A 26,152-nucleotide genomic window follows, 5' to 3' on the forward strand; every position below is an offset into this window, starting at 1 on the left:
TACAGCAGGTATCAAAATAGAAGAAAATGCCGGTCTTCATGTAACTTACATTTTTAGTCATAAGTAAAATATAAGTATGTGAGATGGTAAAAGGACTGTGGAAAAAATGAAGCCACAAGGGGGCAAAGGTAGAGATGTACAGAAGTGTATGTGTGTGTCTGTCAGGGGGTGTGGATTGCAATTTTAAGTATGGTTAGAAAAGACAACGTAGTATGGCATATTTAGGAAAAGTTCTGAAGGAGGTAAAGGAATAACGTATATACCTGTGGGAAGCTTTCTAAGCAGAGGGATCAGGAAGTGTAAAGGACCTGAGTTGGTAACATACCCAGTACGTTCAAAGAACAACAAGGAGGCAGTGTGCTTGGAGCAGGATGAGTCAGAGAGAAATAGGAAACGAGGTAGAATGTGTGTTGGCCTGGGGCAGGTACAGATCACATACAATACTGTAGACTATAGCAATACCTGTGTCTTTTATGCTGTGTGAGATGAGGAGCCTTGGGAAGGTTTTGTGTGCAGGAATAATATTATCTGATTAGGCTGCAATGAGATTACTCTGGCTGCTGTATTGAACAAAGACTAAAGTCAGCAAGGGCAGGAGCAGGAGACAAATTGGACACTATTGCCCTGATCCAGGAGAGACATAATGTTGGCTTAGACCTGGGTGGTTGTAGTGGAGGTGGTGAGAAGTGGCTTGATTCTGGTTATATTTTGAAAGCAGAGCCCATAGGACCTGCTGACAATTGGATATGAAGGAAAGAGAGAAGTTAGGGATGAGACTTGGCCTGAGCAACTTAGAAGGATCGGGTTATTTACTGAAATAGAAAACACTGAAGAATGGTAGATTTGGAGGGAAAGAACAAGGGCTAATCCGGACATGCTAAATTGGCACACCTTTTGAGACATTCAAGTAGAGATAGAGCTGACCCCTAGATATAGTTTGGAATTCAAGGGAGAGAGGTCAGGGTTAGAGCTACAGATTTGGGCTTGTCAATACATAGATAGTATTTGAAATGTAGGCATTGGATAGTGAATAATTTGTAAATTCCTCCTAGCCTTCTCATACCATTTTTTTCATTTAATTTCTCTATCTTGATCATTCTTCTTATTTATCTTCTCATCCCACAAAGTCCAAAATGACAGTAGTATTGTCGGTTATCATTCACCTTGGGTGATGTGTAGGAGGATTCTACTTTTCTCATTTTGAGATATAGTCAGAATAAGTGTTCATTTTAGTGAGATGAAGAATTTTTCTTGATGACTATAGTTGTGGTAGATCCTGTTCTAACTAGAAAGTTGGAAACATGTTTGTTTTAACAGTATTTTTGTATCAACTATGTGCTAATCAAGGAATCAGTCTGTAAACGTGTAGAACATTATGTACCTATGTTGTCAGTGATGTTAGAGAAGTGTTTTGCTGAAAGTTTCTGGCCTGGGGAAACTTATTAATTACGTGAGAGCCTGGACACACACAGGTAAACCAATTAAACACAATGTAAGACAACATTTAATTTTGCCTGAGGTTGTGTAGTTTAGCAGTACAAGGAAAAGCTTATTAAAGCTAACATTTTGATATTTTTGGCAATGTCCTGGTAAGTTAATTTTCATCATGTGTGGGTGAGATGTACTGTCCTTCCTGTCTGTCCAGTATCCCATAGGTCTTGATGATTCCCTTGAGACATATTAGAATCAATGCCACTAGCTTCTCACTGAAGATAATGAGCATGTGGCCCACATTCCCAAAATAAGAGCCTTTTGTAAATCCAAATGTTGATGTTTTCATTCATAAAAATGCTTATTTTTGAGAAATAAAGCACTTTTTTAGTGGATTGTAGGTTGCCTGTTATTCTAGATTATTAACTGCTTAAAATATAAACATATTGGTGGCATTTGGAGAGCAGCTTCATTACAAGAGCTGAAAGCATTAATGAAAGCTTATATTAATGCTTCATTAATAAATCAGCAATGGGTAAGAAACTAGATCTTTCTTTTCCTGAAGACTTTAATGTATCTCTGTGCTCCATTGGTTTAGAGGTCAGGAAACTCCTAAAGTTTGAGGTCGGATGATATCATATGGCATTAACAGTCTCTGGACAGATTAGCTGATGCTTACACCCCCAGATTAATCCACCAACCTCAGGTGAGCTAACTACTTGATGTGAATAATGAATGTATCTTTTTCAACATAAGGTTTTTAAAGCCTAACAAATGTCAGAGATTTGTATATAGAGGACGAGAATTTTGGTTTTTGCTTGGTAAATAAAAGTGAGGAAGTGAGGGAGAGTGGATATATTAAAACTCATTTTCATTTAGCTTTGGTATGCTTAATAGAATGGTTTTGTAGCATATAATATCTTCCTAATTGGGTTCATCTTAGTAACTATTAAAATATTAGGTAGGGTAGAAAAGTCTGAAACTTTTCCTTTCAATGATCTCTGAAGAGTTTTCATCTAGAGGAGTGACTTTACTGTTAATAAGATAGTTTTATTTTTGTATTTACATTTGGTTATAATCATATCCAACCATATCTTATAGGAGAAAGTTTTAAATTCTTAGGTCCTGAGCAAAACTTTCCAATAGAACCCCATGAACTTTCAAAAACCATCCCAGTTGGAGTGTAGGGATTGTAACAATTAGACTCAAGGAGAAAGGAAATAAGGCATTAATTCTTTCTCTTCTGCCACTTGCTGCCTTTGCTTGATGTTTTCATTTTCTCTGGAAGGATCAGAAACAGAGGGGCATTTGAATGTTAGGAAGTGAGTAGCTGATCTTTTACAAGGGCTTGACTGAAGCTACAAATAAAAGGCAGTATTTTATTGGGTCATCTCCAAATACCTTACATCAGTGAAGTCTCAGAAAAAATCTGTTAACATTTTGGAATTTAGCCAAACTAGCTAAGTCTGTCTTTGGCTCTCCTGACTTCCAGGCTGGTCTCCTAGGAATTTTTTATGGGAACTTTGGAGCCCATAAACTTTACAAATGTTGCTTCTGACAACCCAATGAAACCATCCTGGGAAGGACTGCTACCCAAGGAGATTGTTTAAGTTTGCCTTTTTTATTCTGATCTGTTACTCAGAATCTTCCTTACCCATTGATCTAGTCTGTAGATGACATTGTCGGTAGAAGGGTTAGCTCAAGAACCAGTTTATAGCCAGCTGCTGCAGATTTATTTATTTTTTTTTACATCTCCCTGGGGTCAGAGGGAGTATAAATGATTTCCTGTGGGCTTCTGCCTGAATAAGGAAGTATAAGGTTTCATGTACCCTGTGACTTGATGAAAATTATTATAAGCAGTTATATAAGTTATAATGATAGAGCTTGAAAACAAGCCTTGTTTTAAATTATAGTCAATGAAGATAATATTCCTAAGTATAACATAAAATTTATACACTTGTATTCAGGAAATATATTAGGTACATACATTGATGTTTTGTGGCATGCATGGTTTCTATAAATATTTAGTGCAGGAATTAACACTGTGTAAATGTGAATTGTCAAAATTTAGTATTACTCAAGTTGAACACTGAAAATTATATACATTTTTATTTAGTGGATATTATCAAATTGATGTTATTTTATTTTTATTCCAATGTAGTTAATATGCAGTGTTATATTAGTGTCAGGTGTACAATATAGTGATTCCATACACAATGTTGTGCTCATCACAACAAGTGCACGCCTAACCCCATCACCTATTTCACCCATTTCCAACCATCTCCCCTCTAGTAACCATCAGTTTTCTTTAAGCGTCTGATTTTTTGGGAAAAAAAATCAGATTTTTGTTTTGTCTCTTTTTTCCTTTGCTTGTTTCTTAAATTATGCTCATGAGTGAAATAATATGGTATTTGTCATTCTCTGACTTATTCCACTTGGCATTACACTCTCTAGCTCCATCCATGTTGTTGCAAATGGCAAGAGTTCATTCTTTTTTATGGCTGAATAATATTTCACTGTGTATATATAACACATCTTTTTATCCATTTATCCGTGGACACTTGGGTTACTTCCATAATTTGGCTATTGTAAATAATGCTGCAGTAAACATAGGAGTGTATATATCTCTTTGAATTAGTGTTTTTGTACTTTTTGGATAAGTACCCAGTACTATGATTTCTGGGTCATAGAGAAGCTCTATTTTTAACTTTTTTTGGAACCTCTGTACTGTTTTTCACGGTGGCAACACCAGTTTGCATTCCCATCAACAGTGCACAAAAGTTCTTATTTCTCTACTTCCTCACCAATACTTGTTTCTTGCTTTTGATTTTAGCCAATCTAACACTTATTAGGTGATGTCTCATAGTTTTGATTTACATTTCCCTGATGATGAGTGATGTTAAGCATCTTTTCGTGTCTATTGGCCCTCTGGATGTCTTCTTTGGATAAATGTCTGCTTATGTGTTTTGCCCATTTTTTAATTGGATTATTTGTTTTTTGGGTGTTTTAAGTTCTCTTATATTTTGGAAATTAACGCTTTGTCAGATATGTTATTTGCAGATATCTTCTCCCATTCAGTAGGTTGCCTTTTAATTTTGTTGACTGTTTCCTTTACTGTGCAGAAGCTCTTTATTTTGATATAGTCTGATATTTATTTTAAACACATTTTATTAGGAAGAGCAAAATTATTTGTTTTTATCATTTTCTGATAGGGTTAAATCGGTATTTTGGTGTATGAATGGAAGCAATATGGTCAAGAGAGAAACTCTTATGCAGAGACAAGTTACCTGGAATGAATGAAGAATTTTGAGTGAGATATAATCTTTTCTTAGAAAACAAGTGGTTGAAGACTGAGACACTTAGCAAAGACTCTTAAATTATTCAGTGATTTCCTCAGCAGCATTTTAAATTGTGTTTATGTAACTGTTTCATGGTTGACTTTATGCTTCTCATGTATTGCTATTTTTCTTTGTCCTTTTCTCAAGAGTAGGAAGAGAATTTCATTAAAACACAAGACAATTATATTTGTTGGCCACACTTCATAGAAGAGTCATTGTATAATTTGGCCAATTTCCTTCACCACCCATTTAAGTAGTATGGCAAATGTAATTGGGATTTCCCCAGCCATTTAGGAACATCTATAAATCTTGTTAAATGTAGATGCAGCCACAGAATAGCTTTAGCTCTGGAGAGTCTACTCAGCCTGATGGCATTGCCTTTATTCCCACCATCAGATTTCTTTCACCCAGTTTTCCAATTTAAAAAGCGTAATTAGCTTTAATCTTTTAAGAAAGTATATACCTTCATGTACTAAATTCTTGATAGAGCAGGTATGGTACTTAAGCCTAGGAAATTATGCAGAGTATGTAGGGTAATCAGTCTTCAAGTTTTCAGGAGTGTTGTGATAGATAATCTATGTCTTTTTAATTTCAATGGAGAGTCTTCCATTCTTTAGGAGAATCTTTGTGTGTGTGTGTGTGTGTGTGTGTGTGTGTGTGTGTGTGTGTGACAGTGATGATGGTGAATTGCCTTGATGCATTTGAGTTGCGCATACAGAGCACTCTATTAAGAAATACTTTGTGTTGTGAATCCCCAGACAATTGTGTATCTTAATTATTCTTCGCTTGTAATAATAATTTTTTTAGTGCAGCAAAATAAACTCATTTTATGTCTAAGGGTTTTGGGTTTCACAGCATTTACAAACAGTCCCTTTCTTATTTCCTATGCGATCTATTACCAGTATCAAATAGAGAATTCTGAGAGGAATTGACACAAGACTATGGGGAAACCAATATATACAGACTGCAGTCTTGAATTTTGATTTTATAGTAACACAATATACAGTGCATGGTAAAAACAATAATGTGCTGAGTATATTCAAATTAAAGCCTGCCTAGGATTGATCTGGAAATTCTTCAACATTAGTAAGAAAAAATAGCTATTTTAAAGTAGGGGAGAGGTCTAATCATCCTCATACATGGTGAAAAGAATAAGGTAGTTGCCTGGGAAACCACTCAGCAGACACTTTGAAAATATAACTCTGATTATTCAATAATAATAATATTTCCAGTTATTCTTCTGCTTCAGTTTTCCCCAGGTAATAACTGGAGATGCAGGACTAGAGTTTAGCATAGGCACATATCTACTCCTGGACCTTCTTACAACTGGGAGTTCACTTTCCATTATTTCACAAATCACTTCCTTAAATGTCCTGAAACCCTTCCTCATACATTCCCTGCTAGGTGCTGTAGGAATTTAAACAAGATATTTTATTGGCCAGGGTGGATGGACCTGTGACCTCTTGATCTTCTCTCAGAATTTTATCAGTACCTTTACCAGAATGAATTCAAGAATAGGGGTGAGGTTGCGTTGAAGATGAGTTATAAAACATGCTGAGTTTTGGTCATTGGTCATCATATTTTGAACTTACAAAATTGTTCTTTTGTTCTGTTTTGCTTAATTACCTTTGGTTCTTCTTACCATTCTTGATCTGGTTTCATATTGTTATCTTTGCATGGATGTTCTTCCTCTCCCCACCATGGTATTTTTGGGTATTCAAACCAAATTAATGTTAATTGCTATGCAGGAACTTTGCTATTTATTCAACTAATAATTATTGAGCACCCATTATGTACTTGGCACATAGACTTTGGAGAAACGGTGTTAAACATGCCAACAAGTTCCCTGCCTTTAAGAAATTAGTATTTTAGTGGGAGTTAAAGAATGGTAGGTGATGGGACAGATTTCTTTTAAGTAAGTAATCAAACACATTGATTTCAGATTGTGTTAAGTGCCATGAAGGCAATATACAGGGATGGGGTGAGTGATTCAGATTAATAAGATGATAGTGGGGCTTCCTGAGAAAGAGTTGTAAAAAGTATATTGGTAACATTTGAGCAGAGGCCTGAATGATGAAAAGAAGCTACCCATGGAAAACGAAAGGAATAATATTTATACCAGAAGAGGGGAAAAAGTATGAAGTCCCTGAGACAAGAATGTGAAGGGCATGATGGAGGAAAAGAAAAAGCACTAGTGTGTGTAGAATATAACAAGCAAAAGGGAGAGTGGAATGAAATGAGGTTAGAGAGAGAGGGAGTAACTGTTTTATATTGGATATTATATATGAAGATGGATCCAGAGATGTTTGGAATTCGAAATAGAGGTCAGGCTAGACAAGGATTTTAGAAACATCTATATAGAGAGGATAATTGTGTGAATAGATGATTTACTATGTTATTTCTAAAGTCAAATACATGTTATGACACCATGTCATTTAACTAGAAAATAGTGGAAAGTTGTTTTATTCTCACATACTTAAAGACTGAGGCATGGTTACAAAGGAAAATGACCTCCCCACCCCGGGCTTTTAAGGCTTTTTGAATAAGGTTTCTTTCCATATGAAATTCTGAGAATGTACAGATCTCCTTGTGAAGGTCACACGTTTGACAGATATATAATGTAAAGAAGAGATCTGTTTAGTTGGCCTCATTCTGCTTTTGGATGGCAAGAGTTTCAGACCCTTTGCAATAGACATAGTGTTGTGGGTTTTTTTTTTCTTTTTTTTAAGTTTTATTTATTTATTCATGAGAAAGAGAGAGAGGCAGAGACATAGAGAGAGAAGCAGGCCCCATTGCAGGGAGCCTGATCCTGGGACTCCAGATCACATCCTGGGTGGAAGGCAGATGCTCAGCCACTGAGCCACCCAGTAATTCCTAGACATAGTTTTGGTAGCTGATGTCAGAGTGCAGAATTTTCTAGGAAACTTATTCAGATTTAGCAAATATAGAAATCAGTTATTATTTAACAATTGAAAATTAAGTGTTTTTCTTTTGCTGAGTCTCATCTATCTAATCATGGTTTTATTTGGTAAGCTATGAATGTCTACTTAACTGAAGTTTTTTTTCCCCTCTGTGTTTTCAGATTGTAAAAGTAAATATTACTCTGTCATGCTGCTTTAGAAGTTTTAATTCATACATTATTTTGTGACAAAAAAATGACCTGAAAATTACAGTATTTATATGAGATTCTTGGTGATGATTGAGCCAAGAAGGGATATGGGAAACGGGTAGAGTGCCTAAAGTTTTTATATTTCATGTAAAAAGTAAAACAATAAAAATGTCTCATTTGTATTTGGCTACTTTTATGTTACTGAAAGATCAGTTGGAAGCTCCTTATTTTTAACTAGTGGGTAGATGTTCAAGGAATTCTTGAGTTTCTTTCTTATAAAGCATATACTGGATAAAAAGCTTTAGAAACAAGATTTCCTTGTTTAAGAACAAGACAAACTTGGCCTTACTTGTGGCAGACTATTTATCCTTTGTAGGATTATTGTTAATTCTGAGTTGGAGAGCAATGTCTATTGGTCCATTCCAGTCACTAGTGCTCCTGACAACAGGACTGATAATTTTTTAGGCTATCAATTATTTTCATCCTAGTTGATTAAACCACTTAATAGTATTTGATTGATGACCTGTCCTGCACTTAAGAGGATAGTTTGTAATCACAGGCTAGTTGACATATATATATATATATATATATATATATTTTTTTTTTTTTTTTAGTCAATAAACATTTATATATCACCCATTTTTATAGAGGTTTTGTTACTGTTATTGATCACGGTTAAGCAAATGATATGTAACCAACTACCTGGGAACATATAAAATTATTATGGGCTCTAAGATATATTTTCCTCCCCTTTAAGGACACATGGTTGAGAATCTGACATGAGGACTGGGGAACTTATTTCCCTCAAATGAGGGAAAGCCAGAAAAAGGGAAGAACGGTTAATAATTTCTTGTGCTCAATTTAGGAAAGGTCACAATAGAAACTGATTCAAAGAAGAAAACACTGGTGCTCCTGGCTAGCTTCCAGGTGAATTTTTGTATTGTGAAACTCGTCTTTTTTTTTCCTTCCACTTAGTTATTTTTTAAGAGAAATTTATTTTAAGGGATAATCATTTGAGCATTCAGTGTGTGTATATGCACACACATTAAAAACAAGAAAGGAGCTTAGTATGTTTGCATTAAAACTTGTGGCATAAAATTTTGCACTGACCAACATGGATGAGTATCATTCTTTTATTGGTAAGTCAGGGCTGAAAGATTTCTTTCCAATAATCATATTAAAAATAAATTCATTGTATTACAAGATACTTGGTTTGTGGCTCAAAATTTTTGCAGATTTAATTCCCAAAATTCCTAATTACTTAGGGAGGAAAATGATTCCAGAAGTAAGCTGTGTACCTCCTTCTTAAATTTAAAGGTACACTTCTCAAAGGGGCAATAAAAATCCTCTTTCAAGAAAATTAGAAACCCCAAAGAAATATTAGAATTATTATGGCATTTAGAAAAATAATTTAAGATTTTCAATTTTGTTGTTAGCAAAAGAGGAAAAGTAAACTTTTCTTTAGTACCATTAGTAATGGATATTGTTGCAGATAATTAAGGTAACTTTTACCTTTTTAAGGTAAAAGTTAAATATTATCGTCAAAGATGTTGCTTAGGATCAAGTACAGTACATTCTAGTGATTTAGCATTCATTCATCATTCATTTCTGTAATTTTTCTTTTTAAATTATAATTTTCAAAGAAAATATGAGAAAATATTATTTATCTCTCCTAATTCCCAAAGATACCTATTTTTATTCTAATAGATGGTTAATTTTCATGACTATTGACATAAAACTAAAGTGTCTCAACAATTTGTTTTTTAAAGATTTTATGTTTTTGAGAGAGAGAGTGTGTGCACAAGCACAGGGAGAGAGAGAAGCAGATACCCCAATGAGCCGGGAGCCTGATGGTGGGGCTCCATCCCAGGACCATCAGATCATGACCTGAGCGGAAGGCAGACACTTAACCAACTGAGCCACCCCAGCACCCCAAAGTGTCTTGACACTTTTTACAGTATTACCTATTGGTGATGAGGGGCTCCTACCCATGATGTTGGGCCCAGGGAATCCAGAATCTTGGGAGATTGGTTGAAATGCCATTTGGAAAAGCTGTTGGATTCTGAAATCTTGATTTGCTCTCCTCTGGTGCCTTACTAAAGGCAGTCAGTAAAGAAGGAGGGGTTTTGCTCAGTCTCTTTTGCCTGGGAGGCCTGTCCAGTTAACTGCTGCCAGCTCTCTGCACATGGGCACACCAGAGAAGAAGAAAAGCAGGCCTAGCCATTCGGGGAACTCACTGCCTGCTGTGGGGTGGAGTGGGGCCACTGCTTATGTAGTTGCTGAAGCACATTATTTAAAACTGACCTCAAGACTTTGATCTCAGTTTATTTTTAGAAATAATGACACTATAGCACTTTGAGGCCTGGATGTTATTTCTAGACTGGACAGTAATATTATTTTTCTGAGAAATAGAATTTTGGGATTTTAAATAGATATTTTTGGGTCAAGATTTCTGAAACTTTTCCAGGAAATGGGACTTACCGGGCAGAAAGAGGTGGGAGCAGTATGCTTCCTCTATTCCTGCTGAACTTGGACATGAAGACTGAAGGATTGTAATGGAAGGGGTGCATAATTTTCCTTGTCCCTCATTCTGAGCGAGTTCCCTAATGTACAAAGAAGAAAGAAGCATATATTCTTGTCAGTCATCTACTTTCCAAGTAACTAAATTTTAAATTGCAATTATAATATCTACCAGGTTGTTTGTGGGGAGTATATTTGTGTTTATAAATTGTAACCTGGCATATCTATTAGCTTGCCTAAGAGATTTGGAGACACACACATACATACAGGTCTGATTTGGAATATATAAATAGTAACTTTTTATGTATATGTATTTTGTATTATGTATTACTTTATGGTACATAGTTAATGTATTTGGATATTTGAACAGAGAAATGTCTTCACAAATCCATTTAATTTTTACAGACACAGTTTTCATTAGCCTCCTGAGTGAAATCCTTGCCTTTAATCTTTTCTTTCTCTAGTTTTCATATTCCACAATATTTTTCTAAAATAACAATAGCTAGCATTTTGTTTTGCTTATTATATGCCAGGCACTGTTCTGTTTTTATGTATAAACCTTTCAACAACTCCATGAAGTAGGTACTATTAAAAATCTTCATTTTATGGAAGAAGAAATTGAAGCACAGAGAGGTCAAGGTGTTTGCTCCAGGTCACAAACCTCCTAAGTGGTAGAGTTGATTTTTGAATCCAGGCAGTCTCACTTTAGAAACTGCATACTTAACTACTAAATCATACTGCCTTGCAAACAAAAACATGTTTCCTCAGCCTTCTAATTAAAACCTACGTTCTCTGCAGCAGAACATGCTAACTTAGCTTCGGACTGATTTGTCAGCTTTTTATGATTCACCTCTGCTCATGTTTGAGGTCATTGTTCATAATCAAGCACATTAGACTGTTTTTACTTCTCCAAAATATCCCGAATATGTTTTTACTTCATACTGTTAATCATTATATGCTTTTGTCTAGAATTTGCTTCATCAGTGTCTAACTGGAAAATCCCTATTCTTCAAAGGCCAATTCAAGCTTTACCTCTTTTATACATTGTGGTAAAATTGTTTTCTCTTTCATTTGTACTTAAGATGTAGCTGTTTTGATACTTGTCCCATCATATGGTGTTGTTTATCTATGTTTTTTCTTCTTGATCTGTGGGACTTCTTGAGTTAGGGATTGTTTTCCTCAGCTTGTATCCTCAGTACAGCTAATATAAGTGAGTGATTCGTAGTAGGCACTCATGAAATAGTGTCAGTATTAAATTGAATTCAACACTGAATCAGTTCATGTCCTAGAATTGCAGGAAGGTAGAGGCATCCTGAATCTGGCTGCAAACCTCTATTGACAAGAAAAGATGTCATGTGCCTTTCACTGGGAGTACTGTGTTCCCACTGCTGATTTCATGTGACCATCTCGTAACCAGACTCAACTCTTGGGCATGTTGCCATGTCCTGGGTGCTGCTCTGAGGGGCCCTGCCTGGTTTTCAGTCAGAGTTTCCTGTGCAGGTGGTGGAGGATTTTGAAATGCCTGAAACTAAACCATTACACCCACTTAAAATAGTTTCTCTTGTCTGCGTATGATAAGAGGTAGGTGGGAAAAAATTAGTGCACACAGACTATTTCTTGGAGTTGAGGTTGCCAAATAAATGTCATGAATGAGGTAAAATAACACATGTAAGTTGTGTTTAAAATATTTTGCCCCTCCATTCTTCTATTTATTTTAATTTAGAACATAAGTTTCCAGATGTTAGATTAGTATTGACTGATTTTGCAGTACCGTCTCTTATTCTGTTTTCTTGATTATAGGTCATCTGACACAAGTGTATTTAGGGAAACTGGCAGGGCAGGGAAACTGATGGAACATGGTGAAACCAAGAGCACTGAATTTCTCTAAGGAAAGTAGTGAATTCGGTCAGATTTTTTACAGTCATAAAGCATTTTGTATTTTGCCCTTTGATACAGTGAAACTTTGATGACTTTATTTTGACTTTAATTGAAGAATGTTTGAATTAAAACATTTACTTTAATGATAATAGTAGAAGAACATTTTTCTTTATCTACTGTAGTAAATGCTAAGATGATAGTTCTAATTTTAAGTTAGGTAAATGCCAAATTATAGGTCTCTGCATGACTTCAGCAAAATAAAGGGTGAGAGAGATTATTTAAGGGTTTTAGACACCTCTCTTGGAGTAGAGAAGGAAAAAAGACAAGATTGGCCTGTTCATAACTGCACTATTATTCAGTATTGGACTGGAAATTGAAAGCTGAAAAGCACTGAAATAAATTAGGAATTTGAATTTCCAAAGCTTATGGACTTTTAAAATGAGTCAAAACATCAATAATCAAAAACTTAGAAAAATTAATAGAATTGCCATTTTAATTCAATTTATAAAAATCTGAGTATATAATTTGCTCTTACCCTATTCTGTTTTTAAAAGTTTATTTAGAAATTATTAAAAGAAAATCTAGTATGTTAAAATAATGTTTTTCCTTTCTATCAAAACAGTGGAAACATTTAACTTAATTCTGTGTTGGAAGGTTTCATGTATGTAATCTAATTTCATTCTTGCAGTTACCCTGTAAACCATTATCATCTTTCATCATATAAACACAGAAAAGGAAGCTCAGCAATTGTTTCAGAAAACAAAGAGCAGAGCAGGATTCAAACCCAGGTTCACTGCTGACTGCATTCAGTTCTTTTTTTCCTTGGTAGGAAATTTCAGTTTTGACCAGAGATTCCCCATGAAATAGGGAAACAAACTTACCAGAAGTACAAAACTAACAGTAAATTTTAACTGGAAAAAGTCGTTTATATTGGTTATGTCATTTGGCATAATTTAAACAGAAGTCATCTAAATAAATGATTTTTTTAATATTCAACTGTCATTGAAATCTCAATAGAGACTTATTAAATGGTGGGCTAACGGTATTTATCTATGATTTTTGCTTCAATAATATGATCACTTGCATTATAGCTCAGAATACATTTAGGATAAAATTTGAGGTCAGATTTTGTTTTTCAGTACAGTTTTGAAGTTTTCTGTGGCTAGTAAATGATCTATTGGAACTGGCCATGTCACTAGCTTTGCACTGCAACTAAAGAATGTACAGTATATTCTATTTTCCATTTTTAATACAGAAGTATCATACATGAGAGATGGAAGGAAAGGAAAAGAAATAACAGCTTAAGCTTAAATATAACTAGCAATAAAACAATATTTGCTTTAGTAAATACAGTCAACAGGGACCTGACACCTGATCTTCAATTGGTATTTCCCTAATTTACTGAATGATTATAGGAAACTTACAGAAATGTATTTTGTGTTTCATTCTGACTCTTAATTTAAAGGGATGCTCTTTGTGATCTACCTATTTCACAGAGAGATGGTATAGATTAATTAGACCCTGCCAACCAAGTACCCAGTGCCTGCCCTAGAGAAAGGTGTTCCATAAATCAGACCTGTCTTTAGGAGGCCTTTGTTTGTCTCAAGTCCCTGAATAGGATGGTGCATTTACTCCATATCCTAATGGGAGTCACCTATATTCAGGCCAAGGGCATGTTCTCCCATGACGCAAACGACATTTTTTTTCTTTTAGTTCTCTGTGACCAGATTTCTGCTTCTGTGGACCTCAGTGTCCTCATCTGTAAAAGCAGCAGTCCCTAGCCAGATAATTCCTTTTATATTTAATTTTTAAATTATTTATGTGTGTGAGAGAGAGAATAAGGGAGGAGGGACAGAGAGAGAGGGAGAAAGAGAATTTTAAGCAGGCTCCATGCCCAGCATGGAGTCAAATGTGGGGCTCAACCTCAAGACCCTAAGTTCGTGACCTGAGCTGAAATTGAGTCGATGCTTAGCTGATGGAACCACCCAGGCGCCTCAAGCCAGATACTTTCTAAATTGGGAACTAACCCTAGAGTAACCTTAATTCATAAATATGTTTGCTTCTCTTGGCCCACCTAGCTTCTCTGACCTAGTAAACATTTTTTTAAGCTCATGTGCTATTAAATGACTGTGGCAGACTGAGATAGGCCATTCAGATCCTCCTCTAAGGAATGCCTTGGTGGCCAGAAGTGAGGCAGGTAGTCAGCAGAGGCTCCAGCAGTCAGAGTCAGCTTCTGCCGCAGAGAGCTGGCTCTCCCAGGGTCCAGTTCGGACACCTGGATGTCTCAGTGGTTGACTGTCTGGCTCAGGTCATGATCTTGGGGCCTGCATCAGGCTCCCCATAGGGAGCTTGCTTCTCCCTCCGTCTATGTCTCTGCCTCTCTGTGTCTCTCATGAATAAATAAAAATCTTAAAAAAAAAAGAAACATTAATACATCAAATATGGCTCTTGCCAGTACATGTTAGAGATACATTAAAGTATTTTTTAGCTGATCCTCAAATACATCATTGTGCTAATAGAGGCCATTCTCTTTCTTCCTTTTTTCCTTTATTCCTTTCTAATTGTTTGGATTTGGTTGTGTATGCCCTAAAATACTAGTAAGTCTATTACTATGAGCTTGATATCCTTATACGGACTATATGGTGAGTGTTTCTAAGAAATCAAATTTTTATATTGTAACAGAGGGCTGATGTTTCCCTGTTTGTGCTTTTATGTTGTAACAGAGGGCTGATGTTTCCCTGTTTGTGCTTTTTTTTTTTTTCACGTGGAATTCTAGGTTTATAGAAATTCTGACAAAAATATTTAGAGAACGGTGGCTTTAATTTTCACAATGAATCAGTTTTCCTATCTTAATGTCCAGAGGCCTCAAAGACACAACCACATTGACATTATGCAAGGATAACTCCTCTGTACCAACTAATAGGATTGAGTATCTCAAAACTGACTTTATTTATTTTTTCTTTTTTTGCAAGACACAGGTTTATTCAGAATTGTAGAAAGCCATATTTTTACATAAGATTCTATGATTTGACAGCTTTTAAAGTCATGTACTTTAGAGTACAGAGTTTCATTGGCACTATATTTTAGTGAATTCCGTCTTAATATTTTCATTCTATGTGGCATAACAAATTATAATGGGACCACTTTTAATCAACTTGTGCTTTAATTTTGAATTTGCATTTAGAGATTTGGCTTAAATTTTTTTGGATTTGAAATGAGAGTTCCCCAAATTCAATTATGTGACTTCTTAAAAATTTGATTTCTCTCTATCCGTGATTAAGGTATATAACTTAGTATTTTTCTGTTTTCTTTTACATGTTATTGTTGATTTTATTTTAATCCAAAAGAGCAGAGACTTGTCTGTATGGCTGGCATCTAGAAAAGAGTTAAAGGAAAAGGAGCTTGGGTGAAGCAAACATTTAAAAAACAGCATGTATTAGTTAAGAAGAGGGTAAGAGACTAATTTCTGGCATGTAGGTATTACAGTAAACCTAAACTACTTTTGATTTTACCCACTATTTATGTTGTGGTCATAAAGTAAATATACCAGTTACACTAAGCCTTTGTAAATTTAATTAGCTCTTTAGCATTAACAACTTTTCGTACTGTCTTACTTGCTTTTTCATCTATCCATGCATTCATTTTAACAAATTTTCATCTCTTAATAATATTGGCACACGAGACCCCCGGAGCAGTACCACGTGAATGGAATGTGTTCCAGAGATAAAATAAAACAAAGGCATAGTTCTCTTTGTATTATTTTGTTCATGTTAAATACAGATACAAGCTAAACTATACTGTTAGGAGTCAGGATAGTGGCTACTTTGGTGTGGGATATTGGGGCTGGGAGCATGGAGGGTTTTGTGTGCTGGTCATGTTCTGTTTCTTTATATAGATGCTGATTATATGGGTGTTTATACTTTGTGAAAGATCATTGTACAGTATACTTATGGCGTGTGCAATCCCATATGCTTATTTTAATTTTATACCTAAATAAATATCTTTTTAGAATGTCAGACTGAGGAACCCTTGGGTTAGGTGTACTTTGTGCCCACTTACACTTTAAGAATTCCAGAATCAAATATAAAATCATAGAAATGGAAAATACCTTTTTCTAGTCCACTCTGTCGTGAGGAGGAATAGAAGCCTAGAAGGTTTTGGGGTGTTGCAAGTGTCCTACCATACCATTTCACATCTTCAAACCAAGGAAAATGATGTTTGGGAAGGTCTCACCTCCTGAAGAGCACCGTGATCCAGCTGCCTCCTTTGCTTGAGTTCTTCCTACTGTTGGGCTCAGCCTATCACATAAAAGTAGTTCCTTCATAGAACTATCCTTTATTAAACAGGAGACTTGGGTTAACATAGCTAACAGAGATTTCTAATGACAATTCATACAAAAAGATTTTCTTTCATTTAATTGTCAAGTAATGTGATTTTTCAGCTGACTGGAACTATCAAAGTATAAAATATCCTATTTGTTTGAAATTTTACTCTAGCTTTTAAAATCTTTGCTATCAAAAATAAATAAATAAAATATCTCATGGCAGTTTATTTCACAACTGTTTAAAAATAACATCTTTGGTTGATTTTTGAGGCTTGAGTCAAGGCGCTACTACATATTCTTCTATGTGTATTTCTGCAGATTTCCTACTTAATATTAGTATGATATATCCTTTAGGTTTGTACTTATTTTGCCACTAGGTAAAACTACTTATTTTTTTTCTATATACGTGGGGCTGCTTTTACTTGATTGATTACTTGATTTATTACTTATTACTTATTACTTATTCAAGGCCTATAGTTCAGATTTTAATTGTATATATTATATATTATATATGTATATATATTATATATTATATATGTATATATATTATATATGTATATATGTATAATTGTATATAATATAAACTTGATTTTTAGCTTTCTGATAATCTAATGAGTAATCCCATCTTCGTCAATCCAACAAGCATTGAATTTCTATAATCTAGGCTCAGTTGTCATCCAGTGCTGACACAGGGCCTCCTTATTCAGATGTTTTGTCTTGTCTGATTCTTAGAGCAGCCTCTTGATTGATTATCCAGATTGCCCTCATATATCTTTGGTCACTGAAGAGGAAAGTAAATCAAGTTACATCAAGAGTAGTCTCCATTCTTTTTTTACTCCTGCTTTTTTGTTTGTACCACATTTTTCCTATTTACTTACACATTCATTTAATAAATATTTATTTTTTCTTTACTATATGTCAGACATTGTCTTAGGCATAGGATATAAAGTAGTGAAAAAAAAATTATGTATTCTTCTGTCCAGATCTTACAGTTTATTTAAAGAGAGAATCATTTTTTAAAAAACATACAACTGAATTAAAAAAAATCATGAATGTGGCAAGTAACAATGAAGTGGAATTTGTATTGTGTGTAAGAACCAATAATACAGTATTTGAGCATGTTAGAAATGGCTTCCTTAGAAAAACTTAGAACATGAATAGGCATAAATTAGACAAGGAAAGGAGCAGTGACTATTTCAGCAGTGGGGATAGCATGCACAAAGGTTCTGAGGTGGAGAATTCATGGCACATTTGAGGCACTCAGATGGCTGGAGGTGAGAGTACATGGGGATGGGGAGGAAAGTGAATAATGGGGAGGACTTCTGGATTGGGAGAAGTGAACGGAGTCAGTGGACTGGTGGTTCTAATGGTTGAAAAAAGTTACCTAGAGGACTTTGAACACACCAATTTGGAAAATGAACAGTTCGTGGTTGGAGATTAGGGTTTTTAACTTCCTGACTCTGGAGGAGGATGACCAAGTTTCAAGGAATGACTACAAGAGTAGTGATTGAAATGGGCCAGAAATAATCTCCAGATCCTTGGAGACAAAGCCTTCAAGGAACTGAGAAGTTGTGTGTGGACGAATTATCCCTATGTTGAAGTAGCCTAACATGTTGGCAGGCTGCAGATGGGGATTGGCCAGGTGCCACATGTTTAATAAACAAAGAGGGTTGAATGGTTGGGATGCAGGGAACGGATAGGGGAAGGAGACTCCCTAAACCAAATAAAAATTTCCTAAGATTTGAATGGTTTGTATGATAGAGATAGCCTGGATTTTGAGTGATCTCTTTTCCATATTTGCCTTGTATTTTGGCCAGTATATGGACTTAAAAATAAGAACTAAAGGAGTCTCCTCATTTGAGTTGCAGATTCCAAGATGGCACAAATTGTGTCTTAATCACTTATGTAGAGCCTGTGTAGATCATCTTGGCTTACCTAAAGACAAATGGTGTTGATAAATAAAAGCATATTAATAAATTCTGAGTGAACAGTGCAGCTATTTTAGATGGAAGATTTTGTTGTTTTTATTTTCATACAATCCTGCAAATTTTAAAAATTTTACATGACATTTTACCTTTGTGACTACAATTATATTTGCATGTCCATTATTTACCTACTAGTCTCATGTTTTTTCTCTCAAAAGTGAACTTTTAAACGAGAATAATTTCCCTCTGATTCTGTGGGAACTTTACCATTTATGCAAATATTTTGAGGAGCCAATTAATCACACCCTTTTGACAAAAATTGCATGGAGGAGCACCTGGTGTGATTAGGGTTTGTTTTTTTTTTTTTTAAAGATTTTGTTTATTCGTGAGAGACAGAGGCAAAGATATAGGCAGAGGAAGAAGCAGGCTCCCCGTGGGAAGCCCGATGCAAGACTTGATCCCAGGACCCTGGATCACAACCTGAGCCAAAGGCAGATGCTCAGCCGCTGAGCCACCCAGGCATCCCAATGTTTTGTCTAGGAAGGATCTTTCTGCCTCCCCAAATTCCAGTTTGAAAGCTTTTATCATTCAGTTGTTTAGCCAGCCATCAGTCTGTCTTCTCTAAGCAATTGCTTGACAGATTCAGGTAGTTTAAAATCATAATTTATATACTTTTGTAAAGTCAGAAGTGTGGGGACGACTGGGTGGCTCAGCAGTTGAGCATCTGTCTTTGGCTCAGGAGTTGAAATTTATTATTTTTACAATAAGACTTTTTAAAATAACGTGAAAGGAGAAGGTAAATAAGAATGGGCACAAATAACTCAGGAATAAGGCTATGTGACAAGAAAAAAAGATTTAGTGTGGAGGAGATAGGCGGGTTGTCAAGGATGGAACATGCAGGGGTGGACTATAGCTGCAGCTGCATGTTTGATTCTGCTGTGAGAAGCTAATTCAGGATGCTCTCTTCAAAGGTCTCTGTCATGTCCCATGTTTCCAGGTCACTTGGCAGAATTCCGAGAGTCTCATGTTTTAAGGAGCAAATGGTATGGGTTTCTCCCTAGTGCCACTGGCATTTTATTCCCTGAGGGAGTGGTAGCCATTGATTTCTTTTAACTGTGATAGAAAAAATAGTGAACTCCTAGGGGTTCCCCTGACCTCTTTCCAGCTGTTAGGGAGTCTTGTTTGACTCTCATAATACCTGTAGATTGACACAAATCAGATTTTTTTCCCCAGTACCACTCTACAGACAGTAGACACTTTAACAGCTGGGACAGTGGGTATGTTCATTATAATGGGAGTAGAAGTTAATTTCACGTTGTCATTCCAGGACAGATTTTTCTGCTGATGACTTTAAAGTTTTCCACAAAGAGGCAAACATCTTCCTCTTTAGAGTTTAGAATGAACCAAAGTCAATTTGGGTGACATTTAATATACCTCCTTATGAATTGTAAGTGTTGAGCCAAGCAGAGTCACAAAAAGCTTTTGCTTTAGAGCTGGCCCAATTTGTAATGCCCCATCAGTGGCAAATATGTGTTCTAAATGAGGTAGCACTTACTTGAGATAGAGAATTTTAGATAAAAGATACTCATTACCAATGAATGATAACATCTAGAATGATGAATTACACTCTCTTAAGTCCAGGGGATTTTGTCGTGCATTTCAGATGCATTGTAACGTCAAGATCAGATGGAATAAGATGATACACCCTAAACTGTAAGCTATCTAGAAAATTTTTAGGTGATTGAAAAGTACACAAACATATTTCACAGGTATTCTAATGTAATCTATTCTTTATAGGTCTACTTCCAAAGGGAATTGAACGGGGAACTCTGAAAGCAGAATAATGCAATGTGAAAGAAATAACAATATTCAGTAAATTCAATTTCTAGGGTTTTAGATTTGTTAAAGAAAATATTTGTAACCTCTATTATATGAAAGCACTATAATCAGATCATTTGCACCCCACTGACCCCTCCACCTCCTCAGCTCCCTCAAATCCACTGTACCTATTCACTCCTGCCCTTGAAGAAGTCAGGCTTTGCATTTCTTTCGAGTCAAAACAACAGTCTCATTTCAGAAATTAAAAAGTCCTGACCAGTGTAGTATCATTTGAAACTTCACTCCTCTGCCAAGTCAGGCCTGTTGCACACTTGAGAGACTCTGGGGACCAGAGACGGGTGTAGTACCCAACATGTTTTATGACCTCACATCCTCTCCCATTCACTGGTTACTCTTTGTGGCTCTTTAGGGCAAAGGTATAAGGAGCTGTGTGTTTGATTTCACTGCTACAGTTCTAATTAATCTGTACTACAACTGTCTGAGAGATACATGATTACTGATCTCCCGGGACATTCTTGAGGGTTTTTGGACAGTTTCCCTTAGGGACCGCTGGTGACTGTTTTGCTAATGATGGCTATGTTTCGGCCCTCTGGGTGTTTTTATCTGCCTTTCCAGCTTTTGGGCTTCTGCTATTCTACTCCTCTTTGGGGTCACATTGGGTCTCCATGTAGTTCTTGTGGGGATTGTCCAACGTAAGACAATCTATCCTTCCTAGGGGCCCACATCTGGCTTCTGAGAATGGGCATCTTTGTCCTGCTGGTGGTGGAAGTATAGCCTGATCCCAGCAGAGCCTACTTTGCTTTGCAGTTCCAGGGCAGCTAGCCAGACAAAATTTCATGCTGTTAAAGTCCAGTTAAATAGGAAGCCATTCTTGTTTTTCTCAAACTGTAGGAGATGAATTCCTTCAAATATTTCTCTCAGACACACCCTTTTCTCTCTCAATTTAGTGCCCTAGAGTAAGCTCTTTTCCAGTGTGGGGTAGAAGGCAATGCAGAATGTTCTGAGGACTCTATCCACAGCAGTCCTCCTCATGGTCTTGTTTTCTGCTCTTATACTGCTGGAAGTGAGCAGTGGGCTCATAGTGGCAGAGTGGCTTCAGCTGACAACTTGACAAGTCCTAAATATATGGTTTTAGCATCTTGTCTCTGACAATTGTGTTTAGTTTTTAGACTTCAGAATTTCAACTAAAACTGAAACTATTTTATCTTGTTTCAGTAGTTTTTTTTTTTTTTTTTTTAAGGAAGCTTCATTAAACTTCCTATTTGTGTGTGTGTGTGTGAGAGAGAGAGAGAGAGAGAGAGTGAGAGCACGCGAGCATGGGAAATAAAAAAAAAAACATCCACAAAGTGTGGGTAGATTAGAGACACATGATTACATATGCTGAGACACAAGACTGGGTGTCTTGAAAGTTTTTAACTTGGGGAGTATGGTTCAATAAATGATAATTTCACTTTCCATCTCCAACTTGAAAGGTATTATTATTATTATTATCATTATTATTATTTGTGATTTCTAGTTTAATTATTAGTTCATGAGTAGACTATAAGTTACTTTATCTTCCAAAATATCAGTGTCCTTGTATCTGCTTAATAAAAATGCTTAATAAATATGTTCATAATGAATATGTTTAGGTACCATATTTGATCTAGTAATTTTCCCCCCTAAGTAAGCATAAGTCATTTCAAATATGTAACATTCTCAGGATATAGAGGAATAAGTATACTACTTCACTTTCATAAAATTTGTTCTCTTTTGCCCTTAATTCCTTGCAGAGCTTATACTGGAAGTCATTTTTTTTCTTCCTGATTTTCAACTTGATGGTCTTTTTGCTATGGTTTTTCACTCATGACTAAGAGATGTATAGTTTTTAAATGAATAGCTTAGCAATATAAATGAATATGTATTTATTTAGAGAATTGATATGAATTTTGAACTTTATTGGATATGATTTTTTATGTTCAGAATTTGAACAGTAAATTACCACCTTCTTTTTTTATAATAGGGAGTGTGGACCCAGGGCCTGCAACTTATGCAGTCTAGGAGATTCTCGCTAAATAAAGAAAACAAAATTATAAATACAAAATGAAACTGAAATGTAAATATATATTTAGAGGGAAAATAGTCACAAGAAATTATGAGTTTAAGAAGCTGACATATATTGCAAAGCAAAATGAAATTTAGAAAAATAGCAAAAAGTTAGTGTTTCTCCTTTGCTCACCCACACTCGTGGGGTGATTTGTAGTACAAGTTCACATACCGGGGTGTCCTCACATCACATGATAGGCTGGGAAGTGGGCATATTCCTAGAAGCATTATGTTGGGATAAGTAGTAATAACAAGTATATCCAGAAGTGGTTGTGGACCAGATAAATATGTTTCATTATATCCAAACTAAATTATGTGTTTGACTCAACTTCCCCTTTGCTAGACCTCAAAAATATTTGTGGCCACTCCAGTATCACTCAGTAAAAGCAGAGATAAAATTGAGGGGAAGAGCAGTGGAAGGAAATCATGATCATACTTGTGTTGAAACATCTGGTTTTGCAAGTTTTATGAGAACATATGACCATTTTTTTTTTTTGAGAAGATATGATCATATGACTAAGATCCTCTTAGGGGCCCAAAGTTTAAGATTTTTGGCTTCACAGTTATATCTGAGGGAAACTCATTAACAGAGAAGTAAATAACTGAAAGTTCCAGATGCTTAAAGGAAACATAAAAGTCCATGTCTCCCTCTTTTTTTCCTTCATTCTTCTAGATTGTTATCCAGGGTCACCTGAGCAGCTCAGTCAGTTGGCTCTTGATTTTGGCTTAGGTCATGATCTCAGGGTTGGAGGATTAAGCCCTGAGTAGGGCTCTGGGCTAGCGCCGAGTCTGCTTGTCCATCTCCCTCTGCTTCACATACCCCACGCTTGTACTCACTTGCATGTGCTCTTTCTCACTCTATCAAATCAATCTGTAAATTGTTATCCAAAGTTATTTTTTTAATATATTAATATTAAACTACATGAGGAAAAATGTCCTGTGGATAACTATATATTTGCTGCTTTTCATGTTTTGAATAAATTATGTGTATTTAATTAGTAGAAAAATAGATGTAAGAATAGCAAAATATGTTTACTATAGTAAGAAAAATTAATTCTTCTTGTGAAATCCCAAAAGTAATGTTCTTTTGTGTTACTATGCAACTACCTATAAAAATCATCTGGGCCACTGGAAAAAATGGTAAAGCATGGATTGTAATTATCCTTAGTATGCCTTGTTTCTCTTTGGGGTCCTTATAGTCTCAAGGTAGTGAGTTTAAAAGATTTTAATACAGAATGTCCCAAGTGACATAGCTCTATTATGCCTAAACATGAGAAAGGAATTATGTAGCTAAGTTCTTCCAAAAGCACAAGTAAAATTACACTAAGTAAAATTACACTAAGGGGACAGTACTATATCGACCAAATTCTAGAGACTGAGGGTAGAATGAGATACTATACAAAATTCATTACCCATTACCCTTCTATAGAAATGCGATCAGAAAATTTTTAAAATAATTTTTATTTATTTAAAGATATTATTTATTCATGAGAGAGACAGAGAGAGGCAGAGACACAGGCAGAGAGAGAAGCAGGCTCCTCACAGGGAGCCCGACACGGGACTCAATCGCTGGATCGGGATCACGCCCTGAGCCAAAGGCAGATGCTCAACCGCTGAGCCACCCAGGAATCCCAGAATAATTTTTTAAATGCTAGATGAATTAAATTATTGATGTACAATTAAAATAAAGATATAATTGAAATGTCTTTAATACTTAATATGCACCAATGAATATTCTCATAATTTATTTATACAAAGGTTTGTTTTGGGGTGCCTGGTTGGCTCAGTCAGTAAAGCATGTGACTCTCGATCTCAGGGTCATGAGTTCAAGCCTCACATTGGGCATGGAACCTACTTAAAGTTTGTTTTTTAAGATATTAACAGTCACTTGAGCCAAAACAGCTTAAAATTCTACTATTGAATCCTCTATCTGTACTGTGTGAATTCTATCTGACACCTTGTGTTCTAAATGCCCTCTAGGAAAATTTGCTCTCCTCCTGTGACTTGACTGTGACTTCCTACAGAGACTTGTTTGGGCTATCAGTCTTTTCTGGGTACCACTTTCCGTTTATTTTCCTTCCTGGTTTATTTCTCTAAACAGAATCTTTTGGTGATCCTCTCAATACAAGTTCCCTGCCTTAGAACATGTAATGAGTGATGCCAATATGTTAGCAAAATGAGACACACACAACCAGGCAGAAGCACCCCTCTCCCTCCATAACAGGAGAATGGCAACACCATGAGAAGCTTTGAACCTAGGAGGAAAGCTGGCTGATGTCAACTAGGACTAAAGGGGTATAAGTAGAGCTTCCTGTCCATCTCCTCCCTTTATCATCTGGAGGATATCTACACTCTAGCAAGAATCTTTATAGGATTTTATGCCTGTGCCCAAATTCTACACAGTTACACTTCCTCTTCCTCTCAGAGGATAAAAGCTCAATTCAAATTCTCTTAACCCATCACCTAGAGATAATGAGAGGCTTACTAAGAGATTTTCTTTTTTTTGTTTTGTTTTGTTTTTTGTTTTTTTTTATTTTTTTTGTTTTTGTTTTTGTTTTTTTGTTTTTTTTTTGTTTTTTGTTTTTTTTGTTTTTTTGTTTTTTTTGATTTTTTGACTAAGAGATTTTCCTGTGACTTCTAGTATGTCTGAACAGAGTATTTCCATCCCATGCTATATTCTTGGTAGATATGTAGATATTTTATATATTCTGTATAACCAGATATTAAACATTTATATGAAAGTATTTTATGTAAATTAATGTCCACTATTTACAATTCTAAGAGGCCTATATATATTGTATGTTTAAATTGCTATTCAACAAAAGCCTATTTATAAGATACTTTATCTTGTGTTTCATAATTTTGTATAAAGCATTAGTTTTGTAGCAGATATGATATGTCTCTGAATGAATGTCACTGTTGTGCGGAGCCTTGGGTGGCTCAGTCGGTTAAGCATCTGCCTTTGGCTCAAGTCATAATCTGGGATCCAGCCCCATATCCGGTTCCTTGCCCAGCGGGGTGTCTGCTTGTATCTCTCCCTTTGCCTGTCCTCTCTGCTCATGCTCTCTCTCTCTTTCTCAGATAAAGAAATTAAATAAAAAAAAAGAATGTCATTGTGGTGGAAGAGGGAAAATATTTCTTTTGCAGGACAGCTTAAGAGTGGTACTATCAAATTTTATTATTTATTTCTTTACTAGGTCAAAGAGTTAAAAAAAAATAAAATCTATGATATGGATTAAGCCTAGTTTAAAAGTATAAAATGAAAGATAATATTTAATTATGAATTAAAAAAACTTAATATGACAGCTTTAAATCCATATATATATCATACTGAGCTTTGTAATGAAGTGACCCCTTTAAATAGCTCCTTCTAACTTACAGTGTGGTTTTAAGTGTGACCTACTTAAATGGATAGAATCTATATTCCTACCAAAGGAATGCCTCATTAGCTTGAAGTAGTTTCTCAAACAAGAAAAATGTATTCAGAATACAATTTAAAAAATCTTTAGGAATAAGGTCTCTGAGTAGCCGCATTATAGTGCTCCAGAATCTGTGCCCTGAGGATTGTACCTTTTATTCAGAAAACATCTCTTCAGGTTCTCACTGCCTGGTTATTTGTAATTAGTTTATATTTTTTATCCTTGTTATCCTCTATTCTTAGTTCATAGCAGTTTTGAAATGATGAAGGGGCAGTTGTCTTCAA

The 26,152-nt window shown here is 35.6% G+C and overlaps 1 protein-coding gene and 1 non-coding gene across 41 annotated transcripts in view; both read left to right on the plus strand.

The window, feature by feature from the left end:
* Positions 1 to 26,152, plus strand: part of CAMK2D (calcium/calmodulin dependent protein kinase II delta) — a 296,165-nt gene that overhangs the window by 63,520 nt on the left and 206,493 nt on the right. The gene's annotated exons all lie outside the window — the stretch shown is intronic.
* Positions 24,222 to 24,294, plus strand: TRNAE-CUC (transfer RNA glutamic acid (anticodon CUC)). The gene has a single exon. It is a non-coding gene; the product is annotated as a tRNA-Glu (tRNA).

Source organism: Vulpes vulpes, chromosome 4 (assembly GCF_048418805.1).
Source record: "Vulpes vulpes isolate BD-2025 chromosome 4, VulVul3, whole genome shotgun sequence".
Classification (NCBI taxonomy): domain Eukaryota; kingdom Metazoa; phylum Chordata; class Mammalia; order Carnivora; family Canidae; genus Vulpes; species Vulpes vulpes.